Source organism: Ranitomeya variabilis, chromosome 4 (genome assembly GCF_051348905.1).
Source record: "Ranitomeya variabilis isolate aRanVar5 chromosome 4, aRanVar5.hap1, whole genome shotgun sequence".
In the NCBI taxonomy this organism is placed as follows: Eukaryota; Metazoa; Chordata; class Amphibia; order Anura; family Dendrobatidae; genus Ranitomeya; species Ranitomeya variabilis.
In genome coordinates this window covers 513902655-513915005 of record NC_135235.1, presented here as the reverse complement: position 1 = coordinate 513915005, position 12351 = coordinate 513902655, and positions in this window count along the sequence as shown.

The window sequence follows — 12351 nt, the reverse complement described above, 5'->3', positions numbered from 1 at the left end:
TTGTGGTCCAATTTCTCCTCTTACCCTTGGTAAAATAGAACAAATTGGATCTGAAGTAATTTTGTAAAAAAAAGTTAAATGTTATTTTTTTTAAAGAAAAATATTTAGAATTGAGAGTCCTCAGTGGTTGATACCTTTTAATGGCTAACTGAAAAGATGGTAACTAATTGCAAGCTTTCGAGACTACACAGGTCTCTTCATCAGGCAAAGACTAAAAGAAATTCTGAAGAATCACATATTTATACACAACGCAGAACTGTCATTATGGGAGAGTGATAAACAGTTGTGCCCATAAATATTGGAAAGTTCCTAGATTAGGATTAAACATTCCAAAAATTCCTGTGAAGCACCTGAAGGGTTAATAAACTTCTTGAATGTGGTTTTGAGTACCTTGAGGGGTGCAGTTTTTAGAATGGTGTCACTTTTGGGCATTTTCTGTCATATAGGCCCCTCAAAGTCAATTCAAATGTGAAGTGGTCCCCAAAAAAAATGGTTTTGCAAATTTTGTTGTAAAAATGAGAAATCGTTGGTCAACTTTTTACCCTTATAACTTCCTAACAAAAAAATATCTTTCCAAAATTGTGCTGGTGTAAAGCAGACATGTGGGAAATGTTATTTATTAACTATTTTGTGTGATATAACTCTCTAATTTAAGGGCATAAAAGCTAAACATTTGAAAATTGCTAAATTTTTGCCAAATTTCATTTTTTTTTCCACAAATAAATGCAAATCATATCAAATAAATTTTACCACTATCATAAAGTACAATGTGTCACGAGAAAACAGTCTCAGAATTACCAGGATCCGTTGAAGCGTTTCAGAGTAATGACCTCATAAAGGGACAGTGGTCAGAAATAAAAAAAAATGACCTGGTCAGGAAGTTGAAAACAGGCTTCGGGGTGAAGGGGTTCAAGTAATGGAACACCGCTACCAGGGTTTTTGGAATGATTCAATGATGGCAGATTACTGTTGGATGTTATATAGGGACAAGCCTGAAAAATCGTATCATGTCTAATGTCAAGCACTTTTAATTTCTGCTCATATTTTGGTTTCTATTTTGCATGTGAAATTATTTTGGCTCAATAAAAACTTTTGTAAGGTGAAGCATTTTTTTCTGATAAGTAGATTACTGTTTTCTTTATGTCGCCAGTATATTTCCTATACCTCATAAGGCCGGGGTTACACTTGCGAGTGCAATTTGAGAAACTCGCACGAGTCTCTCCCCTCAATACCTGGCACTGCCGCTGGCACTCGGGACCGGAGTGGGCGGCTGCATGTATTTCTATGCAGCTTAACGCTCCAGTCCCGAGTGCTGGGTATTGAGACGAGAGACTCGCAAATGTGACCCTGGCCTAATAATGATGCTGCTCCTTGGAAACTATACATGCTACAGAAAAACTATGTACATTTTTGAAATCAGGACAAAAAGAGGATTCAGGAAAGTACAAAGTCACCTGCGATGATTACAAAAAATATTTTTTTATAGATCTGTGTAATTAGTACGGACATTAGTGCATGTAAAGACAAGATCACTCATGTCTGCTTAGCAAAATACAGAGCCTCTGGGATAACCACGCCTTGTGGGGGAGACAGCAACCTGAACATAGCGCCTTAGCCAACTCCGCCATCCAGACAAGCGCCAAATTAGTTCAAACCTTCATGTCTCTTCAGTTTAGCAGAAGAAAAAAGACTTTTTATATAGGTCACCAGTATATATACACACAATCAAAGATATCAAAAAATACAGACTCAAAGAGATCAATTAAATATGAGAACTTGAGTCATAATGTATCGCAAAATATAAATATTTTATTAACAGTAGATATTTACCACAGACTAAATACAAATACATATAAGATATGATAAAATAGTGTGATCCCAAAAAAGAGTAGTAACATTCACAGGGTGGATCAGGACAACATATTATGCTAAATAATTACCTATACATGTAGAAAGCAATGCACATAAGCAATGTAACTTAAACAGGTAGGACAATCAGTCACATGTTTGTACCAAGACTAATCCTTTCTTCCTATAACTATCACCATGTTTAGCACACAGCCTATTTTGACCTTAATGACCTGGCCATTTTTTTCAATTCTGACCAGTGTCCCTTTATGAGGTAATAACTCAAGAATGCTTCAACGGATCCTAGCGATTCTGAGAGTGTTTTTTCGTGACATATTCGGCTTCATGTTAGTAGTAAATTTAGGTCGATAATTTTTGCATTTACTTGTGAAAAAAACAGAAATTTGGCGAAAATTTCGCAATTTTCAAATTTTGAATTTTTATTCTGTTAAACCAGAGTTATGTGACACAAAATAGTTAATAAATAACATTTCCTACGTCTGCTTTACATCAGCACAATTTTGTAGACAAATTTTTTTTTTGCTAGGAAGTTATAAGGGTTTAAATTTGACCAGCGATTTCTCAATTTTTCAGCAAAATTTACAAAACCATTTTTTTAGGGACCACCTCACATTTTAAGTCAGTTTGAGGGGTCTATATGGCTAAAAATACCCAAAAGTGACACCATTCTAAAAACTGCACCCCTCAAGGTGCTCAAAACCACATTCAAGAAGTTTATTAACCCTTTAGGTGTTTCACAGCAGCAGAAGCAACATGGAAGGAAAAAATGAACATTTAACTTTTTAGTTACAAAAATGATCTTTTAGCAACAATTTTTTTTATTTTACCAAGGCTAAAAGGGGAAACTGGACCCCGAAAGTTGTTGTCCAATTTGTCCCGAGTACACAGATACCCCATATGTGGAGGAGAACCACTGTTTGGGCGCACAACAGGGCTCGGAAGGGAAGGAGCACCATTTGACTTTATGAATGAAAAATTGACTCCAATCTTTAGCGGATACCATGTCGCGTTTGGAGAGCCCCCGTGTGCCTAAACATTGGAGCTCCCCCACAAGTGACTCCATTTTGCAAACTAGACCCCCCAATGAACTTATCTAGATGCATAGTGAACACTTTGAACCCCCAGGTGCTTCACAAATTGATCCGTAAAAATGAAAAAGTACTTCTTTTTTTTCACAAAAAATTTCTTTAAGCCTCAATTTTTTTCATTTTCACATGGGCTACAGGATAAAATGGATCATAAAATTTGTTGGCCAATTTCTCATGAATACACCGATACCTCATATGTGGGGGTAAACCACTGTTTGGGCACATGGCAGGGCTCGGAAGGGAAGGAGAGCCATTTGTATTTTGAATGAAAAATTAGCTCCGTTAGCGGACACCATGTCGCATTTGGAGAGCCCTTTTGTGCCTAAACATTGGAGCTCCCCCACAAGTGACCCCGTTTTGGAAACTAGACCTCCCAATGAATTAAACTAGATGTGCGGTGAGCACTTTGAACCCCCAAGTGCTTCACAGAAGTTTATAACGCAGAGCCGTGAAAATATAAAATAATTTTTCTTTCCTCAAAAATTATTTTTTAGCCCGCAATTTTTTATTTTCACAAGGGTAACAGGAGAAATTGGACCCCAAAAGTTGTTGTCCAGTTTGTCCTGAGTACGCTGATACCCTATATCTGGGGGGGAACCACTGCTTGGGCACACGACGGGGCTCAGAAGGGAAGTAGTGACGTTTTGAAATGCAGACTTTGATGGAATGGTCTGCGGGTGTCACGTTGCGTTTGCAGAGCCCCTGATGTACTTAAACAGTAGAAACCCACCACAAGTGACCCCATTTTGGAAACTAGACCCCCAAGGAACTTATCTAGATGTGTGGTGAGCACTTTAAACCCCCAAGTGCTTCACAGAAGTTTATAACGTAGAGCCGTAAAAATAAAAAAAAATTTTTTTTCCTCAAAAATGATTTTTTAGTCTGCAATTTTTTATTTTCACAAGGGTAACAGGAGAAATTAGACCCCAATTGTTGTTGTCCAGTTTGTCCTGAGTACGCCGATACCCCATATGTGGGGGTAAACCACTGTTTAGGCGCACGTCGGGAATCAGAAGGGAGGGAGCACCATTTGACTTTTTGAACGCAAGATTGGCTGGAATCAGTGGTGGCGCCATGTCGCGTTTGGGACCCCCTGATGTGCCTAAACAGTGGAAACCCCTCAATTCTAACTCCAACACTAACCCCAACACACCCTTAACCCTAATCCCAACCCTAACCACAAGCCTAACCCTAATCTTATCCATAATTCCAACCCCAACCCTAATTCCAACCATAACTTTAATTCCAACCCTAACCCTAAGGCTATGTGCCCACGTTGCGAATTCGTGTGCGGATTTTTCCACACCGTTTTTGAAAAATCCGCAGGTAAAACGCACTGTGTTTTACCTGCAGATTTACCGCGGATTTCCTGCATTTATTGTATGGATTTCACCTGCAGTTTTACACCTGAGGATTTCTATTGAGGAGCAGGTGTAAAACGCTGCAGAATCCGCACAAAGAATTGACATGCTGCGGAAAATACAACTCAGCGCTTCCGCACGGTGATTTCCACACCATGAGCACAGCAGATTTGCTTTTCCATAGGTTTACATGGTTCTGTACACCGCATGGAAAACTGCTGTGAATCTGCAGCCAAATCCGCACCGTGTGCACATACCCTAATTCTAACCCTAACTCTAATTCTAACCCTAAATCTAACCCTAACCCTAATTGCAACACTAACCCTAGTTCTAATCCTAAGGATTCTTTCACACTTGCGTCGTGTGCCTTACATCGCAATCTGTCGTTTTGGGGGAAAAAACGGATCCTGCAAATGTGCCCGCAGGATGCGTTTTTTCCCATAGACTTGTATTGACAACAGATCGCGACGTATGGCCACACGTCGCGTCCGTCGTGCACTGGATCCATCGTGTTTTGGCAGACCGTCGTCACGAAAAAACGTTTAAGGGAACATTTTGTCGTACGTCGCATCCGCCATTTTCTACAGCGCATGTGCGGCCGGAACTCCGCCCCCTCCTCCCCAGACTTCAGAATGGGCAGCGGATGCATTGAAAAACTGCATCCGCTGCCCACGTCATGCACAAATTTCACAACGTGCATCGGTACGTCGCGCCGACGCTTAGCGATGGAGCCGTACCGACGCAAGTGTGAAAGAAGCCTAACCCTAGCCCTAGTGGAAAAATAAAAATATAATTTCTTTATTTTATAATGTTCCCTACCTATGGGGGTAATAAAGGGGGGGGGGGCTATTTACTATTTTTTTTATTTTGATCACTGTGATAGGATGTATCACAGTGATCAAAATGAATGAACAAATCTGCCGGCCGGCAGATTCGGCGGGCGCACTACACATGCGCCCGCCATTTTGCAAGATGGCGGCGCCCATCCTGGAAGCCGGACGGACACCGGAAGGGACCCCAGGACTTGGTAAGTATGGGGGATGGGATCGGACAGCGGAGGGGGGGGGGGCGCCGGACAGGACGGGGGGGGGGGGAAGGGAGTGGAGTGCAGCGGGGACAGAATGGAGGGGTAGGAAAGGCTGACAGTGGCGCCAGATTGCCGCTGTCAGTCGGTGGGGGGGAATATTGGGGTCTCCGGCCATGGCCAATGATATTGCAGCATCGGCCATGGCTGGATTGTAATATTTCATCAATTTTCATTGCTGAAATATTACGATTGCTCTGATTGGCTGTTTCGCTTTCAACAGCCAATCAGAGCAATCGTAGTCATGGGGGGGGGGCGAAGCCCCCCCCCTGGGCTGAGGTACCACTCCCCCTGTTCCTGCTGGTCGGGTGAAATTGGAGTTAACCCTTTCACCTGGCCTGCAGGAACGCGATCATTCTGTGACACAGCATATACGTCACAGGTCGGATTGGCATTGACTTTCATGATGCATACGCTGTGTCACAGGTCGGGAAGGGGTTAAAGGGAATCTGTCACCCCAAAATTCGCCTATAAGCTAAGGCCACCGCCATCAGAGGCTTATCTACAGCATTCTATAATGCTGTAGATAGGCCCCAATGTAACCTGAAAGATAAGAAAAACAGGTTATATTATACTCACCCAGGGGCGGTCCGATGGGCGTCGTGGACCGGGTCCGGTACCTCCCCATCTTCATACGATGATGTCCTCTTTTCTTCCTGCCGTGGCTCCTGTGCAGGCATACTTTTGTCTGCCCTGTTGTGGGCAGAGCAAAGTACTGCAGTGCGCTGGCATGATCAGTTGTACTATATACAGTAATGTTATGTGGTACTTTATATAGCGATACTGTATGTTGTAAAAATCAGTCTCTTATTAGCGCTAGTCATGGGCTGGCTTTTCTTGGAATCCTGTCATGACAGGCACGGAGGTCTTCAGCAGATTCCCGGTCTTCGTGGCAACTCATCGGAACATTTCAAATGCGTTGCGGAGGTGCTGATGGATGGTTAAAACAGATTGACAATGGCATCTAACACCTGCAGCTGATAGAGGCAGACTACTAAACAACACATCCATCATATGCTAGCAGAGATGCAGGTTCAATACCTGAAACTGCATCAAAGGAGAACTGACGCATGATGTACCATTACGTCATACCGTAGTGTTAAAAAAAAAATAGTGTGTTCAAAAACATGAGTTAATCACAAAATCTTTATACTAGTTTTTATCTCCATGCACTGGGAACATTGCACATTGTTTTCGAATTCAAAACATGAACAGAAATGTATATAATTGTTAACTACTTTACAGAAAATAAAAAATGAACATTGGGCTGTTCTAAAAAAAAAAAAATAGTGTCTGCATTTGTCTTTACAAACTTACACTATGTGCAATTTTGTTTTTAAATATTTATCATTCCTGTGAATAACTAACCTAATATTTAGTTGTATAATCATGGTTTTTTTTAGAACTGATTCACATGTGTATTGCATAAAATCAACCAACTTCTGGCACCTATCAACTGGTATTCCAGCCCAGGATGCTTGAACCACATCCCACAATTTTCTGGTATTGCCTCAGAAACTGACTTTTTGTCCTCAATTTTGTTGGACTGGAACCAAGATTTTGCTCATTTACTGCTGTGTTTAGGGTCGTTGTCTTGTTGAAACACCCATTTCAAGGGCATATCCTCTTCAGCATAAGGCAACATGACCTCTTCTAGTATTTTAATATATGCAAATTGGTCCATGGTCCCTAGTATGCAGTAAATAGGTCCTGCACCATAGTAAGAGAAACATGCCCATATCATGATGCTTGCACCACCATGCTTCACTGTCTTCAGAGTGTACTGCGGCTTGAATGCAGACTTTGGGGGTCGTTTGACAAATTGCGGTACTTGGACCCAAAAAGAATAATTTTACTTAATGGCCTTTGCCATTCTGGCTAGTCTTCCATCCATTCGAATGGTAGTCTTCTGTTTTCTTCCACGTCTAGATAATTTTAGCTGAAAAGCCTATCCTTGTCTGCACTTCTTTATAAGTTTTACCCTCTCCAATCAACTTTTTAATCAAAGTACGCTGTTCTTCTGAACAATGTCTTGAATGACCCATATTTCTCAGGCTTTCAAGAAAAAAAAATGCATGTACAACATGTCCTGGCTTCATCTTTAAATATGGGCTACCTGACTCACTTCTTCACAGAATGATTGACCTCACTAATTGAACTCCACACTGCTATTATTTTGAACACACACCCTTTCAATTAATTATTCTAATACACACACATTCAAAAAAATACAAATTATGAATGCGGAGTCTGTTGGTTTTCTTAGAATCTACTGCACCAACTGGTAAATTGGTTGTTTTTGGTATAAATTTTATTACCACGTCAGTGGTTAATCTGGATAGTCAAATTGGACTGCTATTATTTTGAATACTACTGTACATCACGATGGGGATAAAAAGAAGAAACTTGTATCGGCCGTAGATATAGATTTGTGGTTCAACCCCCTCGATATTGTCTTTAACGCAAGAGAAAAACGCTCCCTCTGTGTTGTTCAATACCTGGAAGAAAAGAAATCGTGCAGTCAAGCCACCGACATGGAAGAAGTGTCTTGGCCCTAAACAGAGAGAAGCACTGATATGCTGGTGCCTGCTAAAAAGATTAGGTGTTTTGCAAACAACAAGCCATGGATAACAAAGGAATTGAAGCATTTGCTCAACAGGAAAAAAAAGGCATTTAAATTAGGCGACAAAGAGGAAATTAAAATGATACAGCATGAATTGAAGTATAAAATAAAGGAGGCCCAGAAAGCCTTCAGAATTAAACTTGAAAAGAAACTGTCCCACAATAATACCAGGGATGTTTGGTCAGGAATGAAATTACTGACTGGGCTTAAGGCAAGGTCTGATCACGGGGGAGGAAAACTGGACAAGGCTAATGAGATGAACGAGTATTTCAATAGATTTAGCAGTACATGTGTACTGCCAACTGGAAGTGGAGGGGAATTGGGTGCAAATTCTGCAACATCAATATTGGAGGATGAGCAGACTAATTTTAGAGTATCCGAAAACGATGTGAGGAGGCAGTTTAAGTCACTTAACATTGGTAAAGCAGCAGGACCAGATGGACTCAGCTCACGTGTCCTTAAAGTGTGTGCAGACCAGCTGTGTACTGTCTTTACACTCCTATTTAATGGAAGTCTACAAACACAGAGGGTACCAGTGTTATGGAAAACTTCCTGTCTGGTGCCGGTACCCAAGACTTCTTCTCCTGCAACCCTAAATGACTATCGTCCTGTAGCCTTAACATCTCACGCTATGAAGGCCTTGGAAAGATTAGTGCTTGCTCACTTAAGACCAAGGGTTAACGCTTTTATTGATCCCCTTCAGTTTGCTTACCGACATAGATGGGGGGTGGATGATGCTATTCTTTCCCTGTTACATAGTGTACATTCATTTCTGGAGACTGACGGAACCATGGTGCGAGCGATGTTCTTTGATTTCTCGAGTGCATTTAATTCCCTGCAGCCACCTTTACTACACAAAAAGATGACTGATATGAAGGTGGAGGAGGGGATGAGAAATTGGATAACTGACTACCTATCAGATCGGCCACAGTTTGTACAGATGGGAGCAGTTGTGTCAAGCAGATTACTGAGCAGTGTAGGTGCCCCACAGGGAACGGTGCTTGCGCCCTTTCTATTCACACTGTATACATCAGACTTTCAGTATAAATCTGATCTTTGCCACCTTCAAAAATTTTCGGATGACTCCGTGGTTGTGGGATGTATTAGGGGAGATCAGGGGGATGAGGAATACAGAAGGGTGGTGTCGAATTTCGTGGATTGGTGCAATGGTAACTATCTACAACTAAATGTTAAGAAAACTAAGGAGTTGGTGGCCAACTATAGCAGGATTAAGTTGGAATGCTTACCGATCACTATTGCTGGGCAGGAGGTAGAGCAGGTGGAGAGTTACAAATATTTGGGGGTCCATTTGGATAGCAAACTGGACTGGAGATGCCACTCAGAGACTGTCTACAAGAAGGGGATGAGCAGACTGTATTTCCTAAGGAAACTGAGGTCTTTTAATGTGTGCAGCAAAATGTTAGAAATGTTCTACCAGTCTGTGGTGGCAAGTGCCATCTTTTTTGCAATCATATGCTGGGGTAGTAGTGTGCGGGCCTCTGATGCTAATAAGCTGAATAAGCTTATCAAAAAGGCAAGCTCTGCTGTGGGCTGCAATCTGGACTCTCGAGAAGGTAGTGGAGAGAAGAACTCTGAAAAAGTGTATGGCAATCATGAACAATAATGCACATCCACTATATGAGCTATTCATGAGACAGAAGAGCACCTTCAGTAACCGGCTAATACTTGTGAGGTGTAAGAAGGAAAAATATAGGAAATCGTTTGTGCCAACTGCGATGGGAATGTACAACAATAACATTAGGGTTAAATCATCAAGGTGAATGTCTGCTTTATTCCTTCTACTTTTCAGTTTACCTGCGGTGTATGTCCTATTCTAATGTATAATGTCCTTCTGTCAACTACACTGTCATGTCAATTAAGTAATTCATTTTATGATTCTTATGATGTAAGTTGTGCTGCTGTGATACCATAATTTCCCACGGGATCAATAAAGTGTATCGTATCGTATCGTAAGACATCTGTGAAGTCCTAGTGAGTGGTCGGCGTATTGGAGATAAATGCATCAGAACAGAGTTCTAGAAAAGGTGGTAGAGGCAGAGTTTTGAGCAGTTCTGCAGAAAGGGTTACCCACATTGGATGGAGTGGTCAGATATCTAATAAATGGAAGAAAGATGCAGCCTTTGACACATCAGTGCTTTTGAGACTTTTATGGCTAAGTGGCAAAACTAAAAGAAATATCCTCAACATGTAGTGCTCTAATCTGAAAAGTCACCTTCTTTAGTTGGAATTGGATACAACCACCAGGAATTGCAGCAGCATTTGTTATGCGAGTTGTGAACTAGTCCAGAGGAGAATGTTCCTTACAGCAAACAAAGCATTAAATCAGCAAAATACACAGCCTCTAGCAGAAGACAAACGTGCTTATAGAAAAAGATAAATTTTGATACAAAAGTATTTGAAGTATGAACAAATCCGGATAACAGTTCAGTATGCTGACAACAGATGAAGGGTTAATCAGCAGATCTGAGCTGGGAAGTAGATGTAGGTTGTAAAATCACAGGAGTTTGCAGAGAAGATTGCCAGGAACAAGCAGCAGCTATAGGGAAATTACTCCCAGAATTCTGACGCGTTTATCTTGTTAAATATGCCTTATTGTTCCTAAAAATGCTTTAAAATGTGTTTTTCCAACCTGATCTAAATGACCTAGGTTATCGGGGTCCGATTGGTTTCTGAAATTTGGAACCCAAACCAATGTCTAAAATCATGAGGCTACAGTGCTAAATAAAGCAGGTCAGATCGGTGCCATGTTCGAGAAATGCGGCAGCTCTTCTTTCTAGGTATTATTTCGGGTTAGCAATTAACTACCCAGTATTAACAAATGAAAGGTCTAATCACCTCCGTTTAATTTTTTTTGTCTATTCGTACACTTATATGCCTAGGCTTGTACAATATGACAAAAAAAATAGGAACGCACGGAATGGTATTGTCTGGAGGATCTGAGCGGGACGTTAGGGGTCTTGGGAACTATTCCAGATGTATAATGTCTATTAACGATGCAGCATATATTACCAGAGAACGACACTCTTGACTAGGCAAAATACAGTTAAAGAGATTCTCTTCCTTCCCCTATTACCCTTCTATGTATTCAGCCTGTCTTTTCTTTCTCTTATTGTTCCCCCAAAATTTGTGTTACAAGGCACTGACAGATCTATTTATGTATCTATATACTATTTTAAAAGTTATGCGGACCTGTTATCTGACAAGTAAGATTTGTATATGTACTTATGGTAATTTACAGTGTCATTACTGATGTTATATCCTATCCATTGTTATGTAAAAAAAAAAAAAAAAATCAATAAAAAGGTTTTAAAAAAGAAAATAGGAAAAGGAATCCGACACATTGAATAAATACTAAGCTTTATCAGAAATTCTATGTATATTAACCCCTTACTGACCTCCGCCATACTATTACTGCGGAGGTCGGTACCACCGCTTTGATGCGGGCTGCGGCGGTGAGTTTTAAACTTTTATATCTAATATATAAAGCTGAATGTGTGTATGTATGTATGTATGTATGTGTGTGTGTGTGTATGTCCGGGATTGGCATCTGAACCGTCCCAGCTACAGCCACAAAATTTTGCACAGTCACACGTCTGGACCTCGATAGTGTCATAGGCTATGTTGTGAGGTGAAATTTTAACCCCACGCTTTCCAATTCACCAAACAATTTTGCCCCTATCTACATAATGGGGAAAAAATGAAAGGAAAAGTGTTGGAGGCAAATTAACAGCTGCCAGATGTGAACAAGGGGGACTTAAAGAATGACAGCGATGGCGCCAAAGAGTATATACTGTACAGTTGCTAAGGTGAGGCCCCAACATGGGATAATCACCACACCACCACGGGGATATGAGAACACACACAAAATGCGCCACACACTACCACGTGCTCGAACACATATACCACCATCAGCGCACATTTCCCCACACATACACCAACCTCGCCACATCAAAGTCGAAACACAAAAGTCGCCGCTCAAAACTCGCCACGCGCAAAACTCTCCACATGCAGAACTCGCCACACGTGCAAAACTCGCCACATGGAAAACTCTCCACACGCAAAACTTGCACACGCGGAAAAATTGCCACATGCACAAAAGTTGCAACACATGCAAAAGTTGCCTCACACAAAACTTGCACATACTCAAAAGGCACCACACATAAAACTCGCCATGCGCAAGACTTGCTGCACACAACTTGCTACACTAACCTGTCACATGCAACTCGACACACAAAAAGTTGCTACACGCATGTCACCACACAAAACTCATCTCACAAAAGTCGCTACACGCATGTCGCCACACGC